The sequence below is a fragment of the Diorhabda carinulata genome, chromosome 4 (assembly GCF_026250575.1).
Source record: "Diorhabda carinulata isolate Delta chromosome 4, icDioCari1.1, whole genome shotgun sequence".
Taxonomy (NCBI): domain Eukaryota; kingdom Metazoa; phylum Arthropoda; class Insecta; order Coleoptera; family Chrysomelidae; genus Diorhabda; species Diorhabda carinulata.
This window is the reverse complement of record NC_079463.1, coordinates 14700442-14717726: the sequence shown is the minus strand read 5'-3', so window position 1 is coordinate 14717726 and position 17285 is coordinate 14700442. Positions and strand designations below refer to the sequence as shown.

General features: G+C 31.8%; 1 long non-coding RNA gene across 1 annotated transcript; it reads right to left on the bottom strand.

Annotated features, from left to right (window-relative positions):
- Window positions 1-5090: 5090 nt before the first annotated feature.
- LOC130892414 (uncharacterized) lies at window positions 5091-7043 on the bottom strand. Its single transcript, XR_009059033.1, has 2 exons — window positions 6243-7043; window positions 5091-6185 (listed from the first exon to the last, which is right to left on the bottom strand). It is a non-coding gene; the product is annotated as an uncharacterized LOC130892414 (long non-coding RNA).
- Between the last annotated feature and the right edge of the window lie 10242 nt (window positions 7044-17285).

The window sequence follows — 17285 nt, the reverse complement described above, 5'->3', positions numbered from 1 at the left end:
TTATGGTATTATAGTGTGTAATGTAATATTTTTATAAATTTTATTTTAAATAAAATCAGATTTTAATTTGGGCGCCATTAATAATTATTTGAATTTCTTTATTTTATTATGTTATTATTATTTTTTTTTATTCTCAGGGTATTATATTGTGAGGTCAAATTAAAAAATTTTATTGCGATAAATTGTTATGGTTATAAGGTCAGATTATAATAGTTTTAAGACCGGGTCTTTATAATGAATAAAATATTCAAAATATACAATTTCTTAACTAGCTATTACAATTATTTTATTTTACAAACATTCATTCATACTCATAATTACACTCATAAAACTAAATTAAATGGAAATGTGAACTCAAATATTATATACTAAAAGAAATACTTAAACTTAATAGAACAGTACCTTAAGTGTTTGTTATGTTGTGTTTTTATTTTTTTTTTAAATTGGAAATTGTTACGGCCTTGCAGAATAAACAGATACTCCGCTGTAGTTCCACTCCTGTTCTTTTCCTTTTCACAACTTCTTTATCTTGGAAATTGTCCCTTTGTGAGTATTCTCACTTATTTCACTTTATTTAATTGTTTCACTAATTTCTTATTACTACAGTTATACAATTATTAATTATCAATCCTTTGAATATTTTATGCCTTTTATATCAAGATTTTATTTTTTTTAAATTTCAATTAAATTATTTTACTCTTTTTTCTCTTGCAAAAAAAAATTTTTCTTTTTCGTTGTTGATTCTCTTTTTCATTCTTTTTTTTCTTTTTTTTTAACCAATGATATTTATTTTAAAAGTTAGTTACTAAATTGTCATTTCTAAATTTTTAAATTATTGTGACTTTATTCAAATAATATTATTCTATAATTTCTTTGTTGTATTTATTTCATTCCTATGTTATTAATTTTATCATTGCAGTTGTCAAAATTTTTATATTTTATCATTTATAACCTTAAAATTTATGTTGGTATGTCACACAAATTTTTGAAGTTGGTGCTCCTGTTTTTATCTGTCAATTTATGGATTAAATTCTTTAATTATACAGGATTTGTCAAAATTAAATAATAATTTAGAATATAGTGTTGGCCAAAACTTAATATAAAGAATGTTATTTATTTTATTGTGATAAACTGCTCTAAGTAACCGAATAACAGAACTGAACTTATTGCTTTATTTATATCTTATTATTATTTAATAATTTATTTTGGATATATTCATACCATAACAATATATATATATATATATATATATATATATATATATATATATATATATATATATATTCAAATAAAGAAAACAACTATGACTTAGACTGCAACCAAAAAGTCCTTTCATTATGTAAAGACAAGCTATGAAGAATTTCCTGTTTGGTCCCTGGACATCGTCTGGTGGATTACCACCTGAAGAAAATCACAAAAATTCCCATAACTCAAGCAAACAAAAGAAACAATCGAGCAATTCCTCTGTAAATGTCAGAATATCTATCGACAAAAGCTACGGTACTTATTTTAACTATAGTTAAACCCAGAAAAGGAGAGCCTTAATCTCTAGACAGACTTTGGAAAATTGATACTACCTGACTGGTAAGCGGTCCGGGCTCAAAATAGGTTAGTCAAAGTGTTATCCTTCACGATTTTTACGGTATTAAAATCTAATGTTCTGTCAGAATTTGGTGAAACCATTCTTTCAGCATGATTGTAAAATATTGTCACCCCACATTTTCAATATATCCTTTAAATTAAAAATTTTCCGGTGCAATAATTTTGCCATGGATTTTAATAAATAGTAATCAGACGGTGCAAGGTCTGACCTGAATTATGGATGCGATAGGACTTCAATACTACTAAGTTCATCGATGTTAACTCGCTTTCGGTTAACTAAAGCTGGATATTTTTCCTGCATTTCATAAATGGAATTGTCATTACTGAAAAGTACCTGGATATTTTAGAATAATCATTGTTGCCAACAAGGGAAGTAACTTTAACCGCAAGATGGAGCAGTATGCCATAAGTCAAAAATGGCCTTAAATGGTTCCCAGACAACAATATTTCACTTTTAGAGTGGGTTTCAAGTAGTCCAGATTTATCACCAATAGAAACACTTTGGCATGAAATGGAAAAGCAGTTGCGTGCAAATCCAGCTAGAACTGTCATGGCATTAAAAGAATGAATACAAGAAATTTGATATGATTTCACTACCGAATACTGCCAGAATTGAATAAACACCATGCCTCAAAGAATTACGGCTGTTATTAAAAATAAAGGTAACTTTTAAAAGTATGTTGTAACTCCTGTAAAAGTATCTAAAATATTTATAGAAAATATAAAATGCTCAAAACGAAACAATTTGCAGGTTTTTAATAGCTGAAAAAGCAATAATTATTAATTTTTTTCAATTGGTCCAACTGGAATGGGACGGGGCTCGTACATTTGCATCAGCTGTCCACTGCATACCTCGCCTTGGCATTTATAACTTGACCATCTGGAATAATTTTGAAGTATTGGTAATTATTTTTTGTCAGACTACTCATTTTTCGTGTCAGGGCTCTTTAGATGAATCCATTTTTGATCATAAGTAGAAATTCGTCCAATAAAATGATTATTTTTCAGTAAGGCAAGGAACTGCTTACACATCTTTACTCAACATTTCGTTTGAATCTCAAGGTCCAAGGGAATTCGATAACTGGTGGATTTTAGAAACTTTTTTTTGTATCCTCAATATCATATGCAGGCGGTCGAGTTTAGTACGAACGATCCTGAAACTCGGCAAACAAAGTAAAGTAATTATAGATACTTTTCATAAAATTAAAGACAAGTTACGACATGTTCAGATTGAGCTGTAGGTATTTTTATCAAAGAATGACTGCATTACTTATGATATAATATCATATGTAAATTTATAAATCCAATTGACGTATCTATGAATTCTTCATTCTTTGAGTATTGAAAGTTTAGTTCCAGCATTTGAAGACATAATGTCTTTATACAATTTAAACATTTCAAATACTCATGTTTACATAAAAAGTAATATTTATTTATATACTAGGATTTTCAATGTCTAGTAATACTTTGATAAATGAGGGAAGCGAATCAAAATATTCAAAATATGTCTTATTTTTATGAAAAACAGTTATTCACGAAAGTGTATGCAGTGTGTTTCTAAAGGTGTCGATACAAAAAATTCGTTCATTTTTAAATTGCGTTCCTGCAAGAAGTTTAGTTTCAAGTAAAAAAGATTTAAAAGAGAACGAACGATATAAAATAATTGCCAAGTTTTATGAACAAAATCAAGATCTGAAGAAATCTTTTACGGTTAACCACTTTGTAAGAATGAGAATAGCCAAAGGAATAATTTACAATATCTGTTGGCGTGGCAAGACAGGTACTTCCATTGAAAGAAAGTCAGGATCACGCACAAAGACAAAAAAAATGTTAAAGAAGAATGAAAATAGTAGCGTATATTGACGACGTAGATGTTCTGATTTCTTAGAGAGACTGACAAAAATTAAGCGTCATCATGAAAAGGGCATAAGAAGATGAGAAAGAACGAACTAATTCTGTTCACAAGAAAATGCAAGATAACCAAGTTCACGACATGCTTAGGAATCATAATAGATGAAAAAGGAATATGAAAAAAGTAACCAACGCTTTATACACCTGGAAGACGATTAGGAAAATGGGTATTACAACCAAAGGTATTATACTGGTTGTAGCAAGAGGATAGCAGCACTGGGAATCACCGGAGCCATGAGAAATACTGCACAGCAGCCCTAGAAACAGTTCTAAGCATGTAGCCTATAGTATTTTTAATAAAAAGTGTAGCCTCAAGCGGAAGCAACTACTTATGAAGAATTGAAAAAGAGAGTTTTGAGCAAACTCCGGCAAACGCAAGATTCAGTATTTCATAATTTAATGCAATATTCAAAAAAAAATAATTCAGTTAAATGAGATATATAGAGTAAAGTGCAATTATTACAGATTTTTGTCCCCTCAAGTTTACGCGAATAAATTGATATTTACGAAATTAAGTGAATCTTTCTATAAAAAAGTGTCTCCCAGAAAGGTGGTAAGTGATATTAAGTTTTCAATTTTTCCTTCTAGATTTAATTTTCTGAAATAAAAATCTCTTAAAATCCCTTCGTTGTTGCTATTAGGAAAACGCCCAAAATAATAAATGTCTTCTATATATACATAATGAGAAGTTAATTTATAATTATTATTCTTATTTTACATTTTCAAACTTAATTGCTCCTCACTATTATCACGTAGTTATTTCAATTGCATATTACACTTTATTTCATGTTCAAACGTTATCTTTCGAAATTGTAACAAAGGAAATCGACCTGCTGCAGTCTAATTGCATCTCATCAGGACAGTGTAAGACATTTTCATTTGGATTAACCATTCCAAAAGGAAATCTTGATGCTCAATATTGGGATTAATTTTTTCCAAATGTTTTATACTAATTTAAATAGTACATTAAATGTAGACTTGATATGACTTACCAGGTAATTCTGGTGATATTATTGATGAGGTTTCCATAATTCCTGTTGGTGTTTTTGCTGACCAATAAGCATTTCAAGCATTTCTGTCCCCTGTTGAACAAACGAAATAATTAATAGTTAAAGTGCAAAGAATCGAATGCGTTTTAAAATAATATTGAACTAATTTTGGCTTAACTACAGAAATTTCACTCAATATACTCGTATTTGAGGGTTGCTACTTAAGTTTTGAGATATGGTAACACTGATGTGAACGTGTCAAATCTGACATTAATCTCATAAAGTTTGACATTTTCTATGGTGACCGCACTCAGAACGTGTTGCCATACGAGTGCATTTTGAATTGTTTACTAATACTTCAAATACCCAAGCAGCACAGTGTCGTTACTATGACGTCAATTATAGGCCATTGGCGACCAATGGGGACGTCTAAAAAGACGTCTAAAATGACGTGATTATGACAGGTTAATGTCACATCCTACAGACGTCAACTAATGACGTACCTAGTCCGGCTGGTGAGACGTCAAAATGACGTACTTACTTTTGACAAATGACGTATAAGTAGGATCAAAAATATAAAAAAATGCGTTCAAATTAATACCAGTTTATTACAAAATCTTAAAAAACTACATACTATTACACTTATAGAACATAAAAGTTGAAATAAGGAATTACTAATGATGCAATAATGAAAATGACAACCATTCCTGCTTGAAAGGAAAAACAATACATTTCGAAAAAACTTTGTGGCAGTGCAATAACTCGATATACTCTGATAAATTTTGGATAAATTCTTTTGAGTCGACAGGGTATTTGTAAAATGAACGGTAATCCTGAAACCTCCTACCTAATATAAAAACTGCTCCATTATTATCCACTACATTTTCTATTTTGAAAACCAGTCCTTCTAAGGTAAGACAAAAACAATTTGCTTCTGAATATGATGCAATAGAAAAAATAAAATCTTTATAATGAAGCTTTTTATACTGCTTGCAAGAGAAATTTGGCGTTGGTCCTAAGAAATGGGACAATTCACATTTACAGAAGTGTTCATCATCAGGTGAAGTAGAGTCATGTTTTTCGTACACTGTCATTTCAATTTCTTTTAAGCGTCTATTAATCTGTTGTAACGGTTTATTCGGAGACTGAACTAACGATTTTAAATGGTGGAGATAATGCAAGAGATGAGTAACTACTGTACGTCGAACGTACCTTGAAGCTGCCCAGTTTGACAATTTCGAATGCAAATCGCTAGGCGGCGGTTCATTAGAAAATAAATCGTTAGGGGGCACGTTACTGGAATAGGAAGTCAAATGGTTGTATAACGTCGCATCATTGAAGAGCAAATTTTCATTAGGCGAGTTTACATTAAAATCTAAATCTCTTGAGGAACAGGTGTCATTTTCACTTTCACACATTGAACCAGCAAAAAAAAACGGAATTTGATGATTCATTGGAATCATTATTAACTATTAAAGATGTATTATAACAATTCTGACTCACAGGTGCTAAATTTGCTTCTGCCACCCTTCTGTAGAGTTGTCTTTGACTAACAACACTTTTTTTCTTACGGGTTGCCATGCTGCTGCTTTTTCAATTTCTCTGGTGCATGTTTCAACCACACCTTGATGGTATCTTCTATTTCTTTCTGACTGACTAGAGGTTAGCTTTTTCTTACAGCACCTAAAAATGTTGTTTCAGATTAATAATAAGTATGCACCTACAAGTGAAAACACTTACCAATAATCACATCCTTTACGTTTAAGTTTTTAAAAGCCTTTTTCTCACCTCGTTTGCCACAAAAATTCCAATTAGTTGCAAGAGAATAAATGAACAAAAAATTTAAAATGCGGTTTGTATGTCCAGTAAAATCTCTCCCTCCAAAAGTCGATAGATATGCCGACTGGAATCACATAATTTAAATTGTAAAATACATATTAAGTGGTACAGAACACCCACCAAACCGCCAAACAACTTTTTGCTGCCGTCCGCCATTACGCGCACACGCGTTCACACCAGCAGTCCAGCACGCATGCGCCTGCACGTCTCGTATCGTATCGTGGCATTTCGATTAAAATCGCGCCAAAATTAAATCTTGGTCGACAGCCTCGACAGGAATCGATGCTAAAAATAATTGTTTCCTACTAATAAAATAGTTAAATAATTGTTAATTACAACATTCTCACTTCATCTTTAAATTCAAATTGCATTTCCACTTAAAACGTCAGTTTAGTATTTTCATTGCTAATTAATGAATTTATATTTATATCCAAATTTTAGGTAAACAACAATTTAAAATGTACAATTTTTTATAAAGCACGTATAGGGCTTAGTTTTTGTAATAAACTTTCGTTCTAATTTTTTTTATAGTTGATTAAAAAGCACTTAAAACGACCGAAAACAAACGTACGAAAGACGTCTCTAGACGACGTCAAAATGACATCTGAAATGTCACGTCATATGGACGTCGCTTATTGGTCTACGACGTCGCCGACTAATAATGTCCAATAATTGACGTCATTATAACGACACTGTGCTGCTTGGGTATTCATCGTGACCAAAAAAATGGCACTTAAAAAGATTTTTCCGCCTTTGAAATCGCAGTACTACTACGTTTATGAGCTCGTGACAGGCGACAAATCACGGATCTATGCATATGAACCTGAAACTAAACAACAATCGATTTATGGGTCTTTAAAGACGAGCCGAACCCAACAAAAATTAATCGCGCACGAACCCACCGAAGGAAATTACTGTTCTATTAGAGCAACGTACAACGGTCAATTCTGAATAGTACACCAACATTTGTTCGCCAAAATATCAGTGAAACCAATCACAGAAGACGAATCATTCTCCATAAGAACAATGCGAGCTTTCACACATCAGTTCAAGCAAAAACAGTAAAAACATCAAATTGATGATTCATCCGCCGTAAACTCTCCGTTTGGCACCCAATGATTTCTTTTTATTACCTCACATAATCTGGAGAAGCGGTTGATGCGATCAGATCACATGGTTTGGAGGTACCTTATTTGGAATGGAAAAGATGTTTTGACAGTTAGTTCAAAAATATATATTTTTCTATCTCAAAACTTGAGTAGAAATCCTCGTATAATCGAAAATGAGCATGTACATGATATAGATAGTAATTTTTATTTTTATTTAAGCATTAGTTTACACACTCAAAGATTTGATCAGTGATAAATATTACTTGGAAGTTTTTAAAATCTAAGTGATTCCCTTATATGTAAATAACTGACAAGTCATTCATCTGAGTAGAACGTTATTGTCTGATAGGCACATTTGAATCGAAATTTTTTCATTTTTTACAAGAGTTCTTCTTCTGTCATTTTGAAAGGATCACATATTTCCCTGACGATTTTTCTTTCGCATACTAGAGAAACTAGTGTAAATAAAAGTGAAATTTAGCAATATCAAATATCTAACAATTTACCAAATTGAAACTGAAATTTACTTACTATCACTAAAGCCGCATTCGTCCCTAGTGATACATGTTCCAGTCGAATTGTCTCTTATTAATCCTCTCTCACATTCACATCGTTCTAAACAAACTTGAATACAAGTTTCTTTTTGCTGCGGATAAGGATTTTGACAAGTTGCTTCAGGTTCACAATATGAGGCGCACGTGTTCAAAACTTCATTTTGAGGGCAATACGAATCTAGAAAAAAAATTAATTCATGCGTACACATACACGGTTACATCTTTGAATAATTATTGATCCGCATTGGTTGATAATACCAAAGTTATACAGACATCTTGGAAATCAATATTCAATATATACTCTCCCAGTTGATTGGAAAAATCGTTGCGGAAGGATAGGATTAGTTAAAAATTTTGCTGGAACCTTCATATCTCCCCAGTTCTAGCTGCTAACTAGTCAGCAAAGACAACAAATAATCGCCAAAGTCAGAGTATCAGTTGCAGAAACTAAAGTAACTAACCAAATCTATATATGTTACACTCAAAGACCAAAAACGGACAGTGGCCGTTTAAAATAGCCACGAAACGTTCTGTGCGCCTTGCGTTTGCCAGAACTCGTTGTGGCTGTTCTGATGTAACCAGACCCCGAATGAAATTATTTTAAATTTAGAAGACAGCTTACGTAATATAATACTGCTTAATTATAATCATTTGGTAACAGAGTAGTGCAACACTCATTATTTGAATAAATATTCAATGACAAGGTTTTTATATATGTATTATGTATATAGTTAATATAACTAACCCACCCTAACCTAACCTAACCTAACCTAACCTAACCTAACCTAACCTAACCTAACCTAACCTAACCTAACCTAACCTAACCTAACCTAACCTAACCTAACCTAACCTAACCTAACCTAACCTAACTGCGTCAAACATAAAGTTCAATGCAATTCAATATACCACAACAATTCCTCATGCAAAAACAAATAGATGGATATGCAGCGAAGATTGATTTTAGTAATATATTTTTTTACATTAAAACGACTGTTAATAATTTATATTAACTATTGACTGTATGAATATAAAACATATATAAAAACCTTGTCATTAAACATTTAATCAAATAATGAGTGTTGTACTATTTTGTTAGCAAATGATTATTAATAAGCAGCATTATATTATAATCCGGTCAATTTAGACATTCGAAGTTAGATAAATTCCCATCAAGCTGAAAATCAATAAAATTGTTTAAGATACAATTGAACATAGAATTTGAATGTTCCCCATAATTTCCGTGTATGTAAACAATTTTAGTCCAGGTCAAAGGTCAAAAAAATGAGTTTTTCGCAAATTTCAGCGAAGTGGTGAGTTTTATCATAAAAATACTTTAAACGAAAATTGTAGATCATTAAATTATCTACAAAAAACGTTTCTGAAATATAATGATTCAAAAAGTTGTCATATTTAATGGTTTCGCCAATATATTTTCAGCAATAAACTTTCCTTACAACATTGAAATGAACCGAGACTTGTGAGTATTTATAAGTTTCTGTTGACTGGTGGGAAGTGGCATACGTTTACCAAATAAATTATAAATTGACGAAGATGTTGCTAAAGTTCGCCGATGTTGGTATGCAGCTTTGGTATTTCTCGTGCAATCATTGTGGCCATTAAATACTACAGTAAATCTGAAACATTATAACTTTTACAACTTTTTAAATCGTTACATCTCAGAAACGGTGGCTCGTAGAAAAAAAGGTATTCATATATTTCTTGTAAACAATTTTATGATCTGCAATTTGTGTCCAAGGTATTTTTATGATAAAACTTACCGTCTAGCTGATAATCGCGAAAAACTCATTTTTTTGATCTTTAACCTTGAATAAAATTTTTTCCATATACGGAAATGATGGGAAACATAAAAATTTTATTTTCAATTGTATACTAAACAATTTCACTGATTTTCAGCTTGGTGGGAATACATGTAGCTTCACTCTTATTTTTTGGTCTAATTTGACCGGACTATTACGTAAGTTGACATCTTCTAAACCTAAAATAATTTAATTCGGGCTCTAGAGATATCAAAACAGCCACAACGAGTTCTGGCAAACGTAATGCGCACAGAACGCGTTGTGACTGTTCTGAGTGCAGCATATACACCTAGAGAGAGCCTAACTACAGCAGCTAATAAAAATTATGCAGAGTTATACAATAGATAAGCCTATACAGTAGAAGTTTAGAAAACCTTTCACTCAATTATCATATTCTTATGGCTGAAGTTATACCTTAATAATACCAAAAGATAAATATCCAGCATGATCCAACTGACTGCGAATTTAGTTTTACCGTCCATTCAAACAAGAGTTCCAATATTTCACTTTAGGTGTATTGATGAAACCTTTACGTGAACCAACCATTGAAAGCGTACATTTCCTGTACCCTTGAACTAATCAGCTAATCTATAAATTTCATATTTCGAACAGTAGTACGTTACGATGAGCTCTCTTTCTTCTTTTATGGATACAAAAGATCTGCAACGTTTACTTGGCACTTTAAACAAACTGCCCCTTAGATAAATTTTCGCTATTTTTAAATTAATTATAAAATAAGCCCGTAATAACGATGCCTAGAGTGAATTGTGAAAAAAATATTTGTTACCGATTCACTACATTGTGATTTTTTGAATTCTATCCTTCCTCAACGGTCTCACTCAATTGTATTTCTGCTGAAGTAATGCCGCTTTATATTGTTTTGTTTTAAAATAGAAATTGTTACATTATACAATAAGATAAAAAAAATAATTACATGTATATCTCTTCCCAAGAAGACACTAGATCATCTATATCTAGATGGTTCAAGACAATGATATTTGTTTTAACCAAAGTGACATGGATTGGGAGACTAAACCTGAATTACTTATATGACATCCAATACTTGTAAATTTGAATTTCATTAACAGGACTTAATTTAAATTTTTTATGGAAATTTATACTGCTACCTCAGAACAACTGATAAATTTTCAAATTTATGCTTCTGTTCATATCATTTTTCAAAGCCGTATATTTTTAAGATACCCCGAAGTGGTTATTTCCTGCTAGAATTATTTTTCGATGAAATAAATAAGTTCATTGGTGAGAAAATTTAATACAAATAGGTAGGTCAAATTAATAGATTTCAGTTTACTTTCAGTCTCTGAAGACGATAGCTTGGTTATCGAATCGCGTAATTATGTAATTACTTAAGATATAAGGACCTTTAGTAGGTACTGAATAAATTGACAGATTTGGTATTACATGGATCTCACAACTTCTTAGAGTAGAAGAATTGATCGCGAAATATGGTTACCTTCGGTCATGTTTTTGATGGCTTTATAATTACTTACCAGATGTTGATAATGGTCTTGTTGGCGTTGTTAGTGATCCTGTTGCTTTTACTGGCTGATGGGGATGATGTTGTTTGCCTTCTATGATGACAAGACTAGTCAAGAGAAAAATCGCAGCAATGGAACGCATTTTATTGCAAAATTGCAAAAGTCTCTCAGTTTAAGAATGATCTACGTTTGTTTAAGTGACCTTTGCAACTAAGTTTTTTAGAAACAAAAATTCACGTCAAAAATGAAATGAGTATCAAGAAATAAAATAAAACCGGCATGTTTTCAGCTTTTTCAAATCACAAGAAAAATAATCTCCCAGAAGTTTCGCAAAAAGCGCATAGTATGTGCTAGCACATCCTCATTTGTCTGAGGGTTCCCATACACTACGGGTAAACACTACAATCTTAACCGGACAGTTAAAATTGCGCGTACAAAATTGCTAGTGTATGGGTCAATCACGACGATGTTAACCGACGTTCTGTACAGGCTAACGTGTTCGTGCATATATATATATATATATATATATATATATATATATATATATATATATATATATATATATATATATTGCTTTGAACCATTTGCTCCCTGTGAATTTTACAGATGGGTGCAGAAACGAGCTATTCGGTAAGGAATAAAGGAATATCTTACGCTGGTTGCACAATTCACATAAACGACTTTTTCTGTTAAAAGCTATCTCACTGATTCATGCTGGCTTCCTCCACACGTCTTGAGTAGAGTGGTCGTGATGCACAATTTGTAGATCTTAAAAACTTGATGAACCGGATGTAAAACTAGGAGACTGCTATAACATTTAGGTGCAACATGCTTTATTCACATAACAGTGCTTTTTATTTTGTCAATCATAGCCACACACAATTGTTTCAATCAGCAATCATACTTACTCATGTAATAATAACTTTTTTCTCCTTTTCTATTGGTCTCCAAAGGTGCTTGAAGAAGCAAATCTTCTTCAATAGATCTGTACTTTACTCAAGCTGTGTTGTAAACATCTCACTTTCTCTGAATCTTCCAATAAATTAATCTTCAATGTGCTTTAAAATCTTATGAATTCGATTTAGAACACTGAACTGCTGCAATTCTCTTCGCAATTTTGGTCATACTTTGTTTTATCAATTTACCTACAACCGTAATTTGTCATCATGACAATTGTGTAACTGGAATAATGTTTCTGTTGCGTTTTCATTATTTGTAGAAAACAGATTCATTGGTATCATGTAATTCCTTGTATCTTTGAAGAAAGCTGTAACTTATATCTTTCAGTGGTTTGTCGCAATGTACCGTTGTGTTGTGTCGTAGAAAGTAATTACACAAAATTTCGTTACAAATAACGCATTCTAGGTAGGTATATACAAAATGGTGCGATTGTGTATATATGTGCCTTTGTGTGAGTGAATGGATCTACTACTTTTTCTTTGCGACCTTCTACAGAACTACATGATTCTGCAAACTCCCTTTCAGAAAACACTGTTGCTAGATAATCAATATACAGGCCTTTGTAACTTCTGTGAAAAAAGATGGTTAAAATCCAGTTCAATGAATGGGAGTGAAGTACGCTTGAACATTAATATAAATAACTAAAGCGATTTTAAACAAACGTTATTGTTTGGAATATTATACATATGTGAAAGTTATTTGTGGCCCAGACTATCTAAATATTTTAAGCCTAAATATTTTAAGACAAAGAATAAATTGAGACTGCTTAGAAAATTTTTAGAGCAATAAGACAGCAATGTAGAAATTTTGTGAATCGTAGCTGCTAAAAGGCTGTTCAATCTGAACAGCCTTTTAGAAAGCTGTTAGTTAAGAATTACTTGCATTCTAACAACATGAATTGCAAAGACGACTTTGACCAACTATTAATTAAGCTTGATGCTACAAATATTGCAGCTATCCAGACTTAAAATTGCACAGAAGATGCAGCTCAAACACTGTCATTGCCAGATTATAATTGAATGAAAACATGTATAAATTTGTTTGTGGGAACATACTAAGAAAAACTCCAACTTATAGTAACTGTGCAATTTTCAAAAGATTGTGAGGAGCTGGACATGATTCACTTCCTCACATATTTTAAAGTATTTTATTCTGGAAGGAGATGTTAGAGAAATATTTTTCTGAAAACATTTCTGTTATCTCAATAACAACAGGAATTTCACCTAAGCTATATTAAATATTTACGAAAATACTTTTTGTTCATCCATGCCGTCTCTTTCCCGTAGAATTTGTATTTCAACTGTTCATTTGACTTAGTATACTTTATGTTATTAAATATCTCACCAGAGATCTAAAAGAACAGAAAAAGGAGAAGAGAAAAAGAAAAATGTTGACATTATCACATTTGTAATTTTCCTATTAATTTTCATTTTTTTTATATGTATTGAGATCGGACGGCAGTTACGGCCAAATCATGACGTTTAGTATATTCTTTCTTTTCAATCTTTCGAATACTCTTCGAGGAATGCTTGGGACTCTATGTCATGCTGGAAAATAAATTTTCTGCCAATTAGGCGCTGATCAGAGCTCACTATATTTTCCTTCCATATGTTTGTATAGCCTTATTACTTTCAAATCTCCTCAATTTTCACCAGTCGTCCTTACTCCAAAGCATCTCTAAACCATCATTGAGCAACTGCCGTATTTCACAATCGGGATTACATATGGATCTAACATCCGTTCTTTTTTAGACCTGCGCACAAATTCTCTTCTCTTCTACCCAAAAACCTCAAACTTTGACACGTCAATCTTTAAAACTTTTTTCCACTCTTGATGCGTCCATTTTTAATGTTCTTTAGCCCAAAATAGCCAACCTCTCCAAACGTCTTTTTCACTGTATAAGCAGTCAAAAGCAGATCCCTAGACTCATTGATCTGAGCTGCTACCTCTGGCCCCGTGAGTTGCCGATCACTTTTGTTGTTGCATGTTGATGCATATGTTTTTACGATATAGTCCATGGTACGGTTACGTTTGCCTAGACTATGAAGATTTCCGTTTAATGCACGAGTTCCTTGGTTTTAAACCATTTTAAAGCTTACAAGTCTGAATTTGTGAGATCATAAATGATTCGAATACGAACTTTACAATAAGATATTTTGGTCCAAAAAGTATAAATCACAGCACGTAATTCCGTCTCACAGGGCTAAACTACAATCATAAATACCTAGGAAATAATTCATTTGTAACACAGGCGAGACCTCAATTTTTAAAATGGAAATACCCGTCCAATAATACAGAGAATATTTATTAAGCCCTAACATGTACCAGTTTTCAATAGCTTAATTATTTATCTCTGTTTACATAAACAGGTAGGTAATTTTAAACTGTATTAATCAAAATAATAAACATAAAATAACATCAAAAATTGGTATTCTGTTTAGTTTCGTGGTAAGTGGGTCGCTGTTCATAGTGCAAAAAGTGATTATTAAGACGAAAATGCCGAATCAAACGCGCCGTTGTTGCAAAACTTCTCCTAACAAATTTTGCTATATTTGTGGAGAATTTCTAGTGAAATCGCAAGCCAGGCTATTGTCCGAAAATGTGAAAAAAGCCCATTTCAAATATTTTGGTACTTTAATTGGAGACCAAGACAAGTAGTGGCCCCCCTACGCGTGCTGTGTTAGTTGTAGCGTGTCATTGGTGCCGTGGATGAATAGGAAGAAAAAACGCATGCCTTTTGCAATTCCAATGGTATGGCGGGAACCTACTAACTATTTTAACAACTGCTATTTTTGTCTAAAAAAGACTGAAGGTTATTCTAAGAAAGGAAAGTACAAGATCGAGTAACCAAATTTGCCATCTGCTATACGACCTGTTCCTCATAACGAAGATTTATCAGTACCGATAGCGCCTTTAGATCCGCAAAATTTTGTATTAAAAGATACTGGAGATAACGTATTATCAGGAAGATCCGAAGAACAATGCACCGAACCTATTTTTACTCCAAGTATCGGTTCCGGCGAGCCACATTTGATTGTTCAAAGTGAGTTGATTAATTTAGCACGTGACTTGGGGTTATCAAAGCAACAGTCTTAAGGAATGGAACTTGTTAGCCAAAGAGACAAAAATTACGACCTTTAGAAAGAGAAATGCTACATTTTCTGCATTCTACAGTATAGAAAATTCGTTGTGTGCATGTATGGATATTGATGGTCTAATGAAGGAACTTAATATTGAGCATAATCCCAGTGAATGGCGCCTATTTATTGACCTTTATACCAGTTGTTCATTCTGTGAAGATGAAAGAAACTTATGAAAATATTCGCTTGCATTTAAACAAAATTATCTACAAGTATAAGTGGCAGATATGTAGGGACCTGAAGGTGATTGGAATTTTAATTTGAATTTAATTTAATTTTAATGGGAAATTATTCCTTTGACTTTTCTCAAAAGTTTATTTTTTTAATCTTTGAATCGAAACCTCTCATTTCTGGATAATTATTTTAATAAATAAGTATTGCATAAAATACCGTAATTGTAAAAAAAATTGTAGCAACCTTTCTATCTTTATCTTTTTTATATCACAATTCCGATCTTCTATTTTATTCTAGTACGTTTATTGACAACTGTAATGCGCGCGTATAATTTTTACGCTTTCCTTGTTTATTGGGGGAATTAATAATATTCTGTCTCTCTCTCTCTCTCATCGCAACATGCTCCCGGAGTCACCATAAACTGGAAAATTTTTCGGAAATTACTGTAAATATATTTTTTAAGACTGGAATCGCAAGACTTGAAATAATAATAATATTTTGTTGACATTATATTGTAAACTTCATGGTCTTGTCAATTTTTTAGTTATAAAAAAGTAGAAGTGTTTTATGCTAATTGAACAATCTCTTTAGTTGGTACCTGCAACTTTGTTTGCATCTACTATCTATTTTATTCCAATTATATTTGTTCAAAATGTTTGTTAGTTGCATACTTGAATGTAGATAAGACCCGTATCATCTCCTTTGATATCAATATGTTGAGCTATCAATTTGATAAATGAAATTTTCCATTCACTTCCACAAATGTAACACTTATCAATGATAGATAAATAATTCTTAATATTGATCTTTGCCCATTTCATTAATCATAATCTTTTGAATATATAACATGATTGACCAATTATTGCACTTGCACATCCGTAACGACCGAAGATAGTATTATGAAATTTAGGCAGTAGGTGCCTCCCACTAACTAATGATTATTAGACTTTCCGCCTCTAAGAGGATTAAATAGATATTGATAATTTATATAAAATTCCGTAGATTTTGTTATTTGAATCTTTCAAATCTGTGTTTATGCCAAATATTAAATAATAATACTATTTTGAAAATTTAACTATAAAAGACGTGAACAGTGGCTTGAAATATGAAAGCCTGTCAATATTACATGATGGGTTATATTTATTAAATCTTGGAATTATTACCAATATGCATAACATCTTTAGCAGTGACAAGGGGTCATACCTTGATTGAACGTTTCTATTAACCGTCGTATCCATTAGAGTTTTTATTATCATCTCCTATTTTATAACCTAACTAATTCAAATAATTTCGATTTTCGCAAGAAGAGATATGAAAGTTCTCAAAAATTATTCATAATTTTTATTTAAGATTCTTTATATTTCACCCTTCGTCGAAACGAACGAATTTATCACCTCTTCTTTTTATTTCAAATTCCAAGCCCTATTTTGGACTATAGGAGTACTCTCACACATTTCGACTTCATCCAAGCAACCACTTGTTCTAGTAGTAGGTAGCATTAATCTCGTACGCGAAATATATAGTAGTCGACAGACAAATTCCCAAAATGGCACAATTAATATTCGTAAAAACAAATGTCATCACAATCATACATAAGTTACAATCAAAACAATAAAATATCACATATTTCAATTTAAATGGATGTTGTACTTAATTATTAAAACATTGAATCCTATTAAGTTCATTGCAAT